General features: G+C 47.8%; 1 non-coding gene across 1 annotated transcript; it reads right to left on the reverse strand.

Annotated features, from left to right (window-relative positions):
* Positions 1 to 5398: 5398 nt before the first annotated feature.
* On the reverse strand, positions 5399 to 5470 carry trnaa-ugc (transfer RNA alanine (anticodon UGC)). The gene has a single exon. It is a non-coding gene; the product is annotated as a tRNA-Ala (tRNA).
* Positions 5471 to 6530: the final 1060 nt, after the last annotated feature.

A 6530-nucleotide genomic window follows, 5' to 3' on the forward strand; every position in this document is an offset into this window, starting at 1 on the left:
GGATCATTTAGTCCCGCTAGACCTGCCGACCGAGTTTGACACTCTCATCACTCTCGCCGTAAAAATCGAAAAGAGGCTTTTGGATTGCGAGCTGGATGGAGATCGGCGGAGAGCTGCGTCACCGCGCACTTGGAGGACGAGCCTCGGTGACCAGCCAAACCAAGGCAGATCCCCTGGTTCCGGTCTCAACTCACTGGCTAGCGTCCCCACGGATGAACCCATGCAACTGGGCAGGTTCCGTCTCTCCCCTGAGGAACGTCAACGCCGGCTGAGGGAAGGGCGGTGCTTCTACTGCGGTCAGTTGGGTCATTTCGTGAGCAACTGTCACGTCAAAGCTGCCAGTGCCGGTAGCAAGGGCACGGGAGAGGTGAGTCTGAATTTCATTAAGGAAGACCCTACACGGGTTCTTCCTAAAGTGACACTATCCTCTCCTGATCAAGAAATTCATACACCTGTATTAATTGACTCTGGTTCTGACGCAAACTTACTCAACTCCATCCTTGTTAGACGTATGCACCTTAGAACCTTTGAAATAAAACGCCACCGCAACACCTATCCTGCAGACAGCAGTTTTATGGGCAAGATCACTCACCGGACCCAAACACTCACATTGACATTTCCTGATTCTCACTCGGAACGCATTTGTTTTCATGTTTTTGACGCCATGAATCATAACCTTCTCTTAGGGAACCCATGGTTAAAATTACATAACCCCCACATTGACTGGTCCTCTGAGCAGGTTATGTCATGGGGCAGCAATTGCGCCCGGAACTGTTTCAAGCCGCCATGTGATGTTCAGGGCTATGTTTCTAAGGACAATCCACAGACCCCATCTGGGGATCCTGATTTATCTCATGTGCCCACCTGTTACCAGGATATTAAAGACGTTTTTTCCAAGTCCAAGGCCAAATCCCTTCCACCCCACAGACCTTATGACTGTGCTGCTGACTTGCTGCCTGGAACCACACCCCCACGAGGGAGGTTGTTCTCTCTTTCAGGGCCGGAACACAAGGCCATGAAGGAGTACGTGGAAGAATCACTGGCAGCCGGGATCATTTGCCCATCTTCATCCCCTGCGGGAGCAGGATTTTTCTTTGTGGACAAGAAAGACAAGACCCTGCGACCCTGTATCGATTACCGGGGTCTCAACGAGATCATGGTAAAAAACAGGTACCCTCTTCCTCTCATCTCCACCGCCTTTGAGTTCCTGGAAGGAGCCAAGATTTTCACCAAACTGGACTTAAGAAATGCATATGATCTAGTCAGGATAAGGGAGGGGGATGAATGGAAAACAGCATTCAACACACCAACGGGACATTATGAATATTTGGTAATGCCTTTTGGGCTTACTAACGCTCCAGCTGTTTTCCAAAACCTTGTCAATGATGTCCTGCGTGACATGTTGAATGTTTATGTTTTTGTTTATTTGGATTACATTTTGATATTCTCCCCGGATGAGGAGACTCACATTATTCATGTCCGCTCTGTTTTGCAGCAGTTACTGCTGAATCAACTATATGTCAAGGCTGAGAAGTGTGAGTTCCACAAGGCGTCCGTTTCTTTTCTGGGTTTCGTCCTGGCTCAAGGTGAAGTCAAAATGGACCCTTGCAAAGTCGATGCAGTTATTAATTGGCCTACTCCCACGTCACGCAAAGATGTACAAAGGTTCTTAGGGTTCGCAAACTTCTTCAGAAAATTCATCAGAAATTTCAGTTCTATAGCCTCTCCTTTGCATGATCTTACCTCGCCACACAAACCTTTTGTATGGAACCCGCTTTGTCAGGCAGCTTTTCAAAAACTTAAGTCGAGCTTTACCTCCGCTCCCATCCTTACTTTGCCAGATCTCAAACAGCAGTTTGTGGTAGAAGTCGATGCATCTGATGCCGGAATAGGAGCAGTGCTCTCCCAGAAATCTCTCAAGGATGATAAATTACATCCTTGTGCTTTTCTCTCCAAAAAACTGACCCCAGCTGAGAAAAATTATGACATTGGTGACCGTGAACTGCTGGCAGTCAAGGTGGCTTTGATGGAGAGGAGGCACTGGCTAGAGGGGGCACAGACTCCGTTTTTAGTATGGACAGATCACAAGAACCTTGAGTATATTAAAACTGCTAAAAGATTAAATGCGAGGCAGGCTCGATGGGCTCTGTTCTTCACTAGATTTAATTTCACGTTATCCTACCGACCTGGTTCTAAAAATGGTAAGCCAGATGCTTTGTCACGTATTTTCTCCGAAGAGAATTCTTTGTCCGACCCTAAGACTATTTTGCCCAAGTCATGTTTCATTTCCGCGTTTGTTTGGGACATTGAAACTGCGGTTAAAGGGGCTCTGAAAAACACTCCTCGCCCTGAAGATTGCCCTGAAAACAGGCTTTATGTGGTTCCGACCTTAAGGGGAAGAGTCATCCACTGCCATCCATTAACCTTGGTGAGACGCTGCAGGAGGACCTGGGAGCGAGCCCACCAGATGCTGCTGCACCAGGGACGGTCCTACAAAGCCGCTGCTGACCGTCGGAGGACACCGGCCCAGAACTACAAAGTTGGTCAGCGAGTTTGGCTCTCGACCAAACATATTCCACTCCGGGTGGAGTCCAAGAAGCTCGCTCCCAGGTTCGTTGGGCCCTTCCCCATCACAAAGATCATCAACCCTGTCACCGTGAAGCTGAGGCTCCCAAGGTCGATGCGGGTCCACCCTGCTTTTCACGTCAGCCTACTCAAGCCAGCCCGGGAATCACCTCTGGTCCCGCCTTCCAGGCCCCCTCCTCCCCCCCGGTTTGTGGATGGGGGCCCTGTCTTCTCTGTGGGGGAGGGGGTTTCAATATCTGGTGGACTGGGAGGGCTATGGGCCTGAGGAACGTTCATGGGTACCGTCTGCGTTTATCATGGATGATTCGCTCATTCGGGACTTCCATGTTGCGCATCCAGGGGCCCCAGGGCCGTCTGGGGCCGGCCGTTAAGGGGGGGGGGGGGGTACTGTCATGTGTGTGTGTTCCGGGTTTTGTCTTCCCCCCTGTTTCACACACACCTGCTCCTGTGAGCATCTTCACCACCTGTGCCTCGTTCACCCTAATTACCTATTGTATTTAACCTCGTGTCTCATTCCCTCTCATTGCCAGTTCGTTGTACCTTGTCGTCGCGTTCCAGCATTCCTTGTTTCCACGTCACAGACTCACAGTAAGACTTGACCCTGTTCCGATTATCGACCTTGCCTCTTTGTCACATGTTTTTGGATACTGTTGCCTTTCTTGGATTGCCTGCCTGTGTACCGACCTATGCCCGTCTATTAAACCTCTCTTTTTGGAAACTGTCCATTTGTTTTGGAGTCGTGCATTTTTGGGTCCTATCCTCTGTTCCGTTCATGACACTATCAATGTCCAATCAGTTACTCGCACTGATTGTAGCTAAAAGTGTATGCTAAAAGTGAATCCTCTTTCTTAGAGGTGGTTACTTAGCCTCATTAGGCCGAGCGTCATAGAATGTAAGGGAAATGGAGGAGTCGGGACCGTAGGAGGCGCTGGGACCTTCTTGCAGTGTGACGCATGAACCCACGTAGCTCTTTCACCCACCTTCACTGCAGTGTTGGTTACGAGGAGGACTTGGAAAGGCCCCAACCAGCGCTGATGTCTCCACGTTTTCCGCTGTAAGTTTTCAATCAGCACAAAGTCACCGGGTTTGATGTCATGAAGGGGTCCATCGGCCGCCCTTGGCAGTGGTGAATGAACATGTTTCCTGACATCAGAGAGCAGGTTTGTCTAAGACGTGCAATAGCTGGTCTTGTCCTTGCAAAGGTGTGTGTCCATTGGCAAGCCTGGAGGATGCAGTCCAACATTCGGAGGGCCTGCAAGGACCATCTCAAAAGGGGACAAATTGTGCCTAGGACGCACGCGCATCCTCATATACATCAACACGATTAGTAGACCCTTAATCCAATTAAATTTTGTGTCTTTACAACATTTACTTAATTTAGCTTTTAGAATCCCATTTTCTTTTTCTATTGCACTGGCAGACTGGGGATGGTAACTATAATATGTTTTGAGGTCAAATTGTAGCCTGTCCGAAAGCTGTGTCATAACTTTACTTACAAAGTGCGTGCCATTGTCAGAATAATCTGGGAATAATCTCAGTCAATAATGCTTTTGCCACCGTAGATCCAGATACATGTTTTGCTGGAAATACTTCAATCCATTTTGAAAACATGTCTACCATAACTAGACAGTATTTCTTGCCTTCACAGGGTGTTAATTCTATGAATTCCATCATTACATGTTGGAATGCTTGTGTAGGCGGTGGGTGCGCTGCCTGTTGGGTGAGTGGACGTGGTCTACCAGAATTGAAAAGAGCACATGTGAGGCAGGGTTGACAAAAGTTGGCTGCAAAAGTGGAAAACCCTTTCATGAACCATTATTTTTTGCACTGCAGAAACCATCCCCCCTTTTGAAACATGGTCTAATCCGTGTGTCATTTTAGCGTAACAAAAGAATAGATGCCGAGGGAGACAAGGCCCATTCATACGCCGTCATCAAAAGTTGCCCCGCACTCTCGCCACAAAGTGCGCTCAGCGGAAGTAGACAGTGAGTGAAGCTCAGCGAGAGTAAGGGAGGGGGGTGAGTGAGAAGTGGAAAGGGGTAGAGGAGAGGGAAAAGGAGAGGTGGAATGATGGAGGAGGTAGGCGCGATGCAGCTTGGCGGTGGCATCTGCACGTGCATTCCCTTGAGAGACAGGGTCAGACATGTTGGTGTGTGGCGTACATTTGCAGACCGCAATGGCAGAAGGTAGAAGAATGGCATCAAGAAGAGCTGCAACCTTGTTGTGGTGAAGAATAGGGTTGCCATCAGATTTCAAAAATTTGCGGTGGCGCCAAAGTCTTGGACCAGCATGACGGGTGTCTGTGTAGATTGAACAGATTTTCCTTCTGCTAAACGACAAGCCTCTGTGAGCGTTGCTCCTGCAAGATAGAATTTACACAGTCGGGAACATACAACGTGAGTGGGGTGTACCACACATAGTCATGTGTAGCAAGTACAGCCTGTTCACAGGCTGCCACCGCGTGGAGCCATGCAGGAAGGCCCCGAACCACCGGATCAAGTTGACGAGAGAAATACCCCACTGGGCGGAGACGGTCGCCATGGCGCTGAAGTAACACAGATGTCATGTTGCCATGGCGTTCTTCTACAAACTGAACAAAGGGCTTGGTTGAATCTGGAAGCCCATGAGTGGGGGAGGACTGCAAAGCACACTTCAGATGTTCAAAGGCAGTGGTAGCCTCAGGCGTCCAGTTAACGTGTGATGAGGTAGTGAGTGACTTGTCCAGGGTGAAAGAGCGCACAGCAGAGTGAGTCAGTGAGTCACATTGTGTTCATCACTATAGTGAAGTCACATTCGCAGCATAGATGGTAAATGGAGATGCTGGGGTTTGAACCCAGGAACTCATACATGCAAAGCACGTGCTCTACCAATGAGCTACATCCCCATACAGCAGAGTCATAATCAGAATATTTCGGGATGAAATGTCTACAATGAGAGCAATAAATGTCCACATTCCTAAAAAAGTCAATACCTGTTTCTTTGTGAGTAGTTTGGGTGTGTCAACAATAGCCTGCACTTGGGCTGGAGAAAGTGTTTTCCCCTGAGGAGTGAGGATGTGTCCCAAAAACTTAACCCTTTGAGACACAAACTGCCATTTTGACAAATATGCTTTGTTACCATCCAATGCAAGGTGTTTTAATAAAGCGATCGTATTAGTCTCACATTGTTCTTTGATGGGTGCGCCAATCAACAAGTCATCGACATACTGTAATATAGCTGTGCTGTGTGAGTGTCAAAGGTTCAAGACTGCGGGCGAGTGCCTCACAAAAGAGGGTGGGGCTGCACGTCAGCTCCTGGCATAAGCGTGTCCATGTTATTCCCGTCAAATGTAAAAGCGGACCAAAATTGTGACTCTTTGTGAACCGGTACTGAAAAATAAAAAAAGCATTCCAGAGGTCAAAAACCGACAATCATTTTGTGTCAAGTGGAATTTGGCCCACAATAGTGTATGGATTTGGCACGCGAGGAGGTGGAGCTTTTATCGCAGCATTAACAGCTTGCAAATCTTGAACAAAGTGCCACTCAGTTAGTTGGATGACCATGAGGTCGAATTTTTTTCACCGGAAATATTGCAGTTTGAATTGGTGAATAGTCACATCGTGCAATTATTACAGCTTTGAGCAACACTTCAAAAACTGTCAGAATACTGTCAACAGCGTCTGCATATTACTCCAATTCTAAAGTCTTTACAGTGGCTTCCAGTCAGCTTTAGAATAGATTTTAAAGTTCTGCTACTGGTCTATAAATCACTAAACGGTTTAGGTCCTGAAAACATGAAAGAAATGCTAATGGAATATAAACCCAGTACGGATCTGAGATTGACAGACTCAGGTCAAATAGTGGAGCACAGAGTCCAAAGCAAACATGGTGAAGCAGCATTTAGCTATTATACTGCACACAAATGGAATAACTTGCCAACAGAAGTGACGTTAGCCCCAAATGTG

Source organism: Phyllopteryx taeniolatus, chromosome 16, assembly GCF_024500385.1.
Source record: "Phyllopteryx taeniolatus isolate TA_2022b chromosome 16, UOR_Ptae_1.2, whole genome shotgun sequence".
Classification (NCBI taxonomy): Eukaryota; Metazoa; Chordata; class Actinopteri; order Syngnathiformes; family Syngnathidae; genus Phyllopteryx; species Phyllopteryx taeniolatus.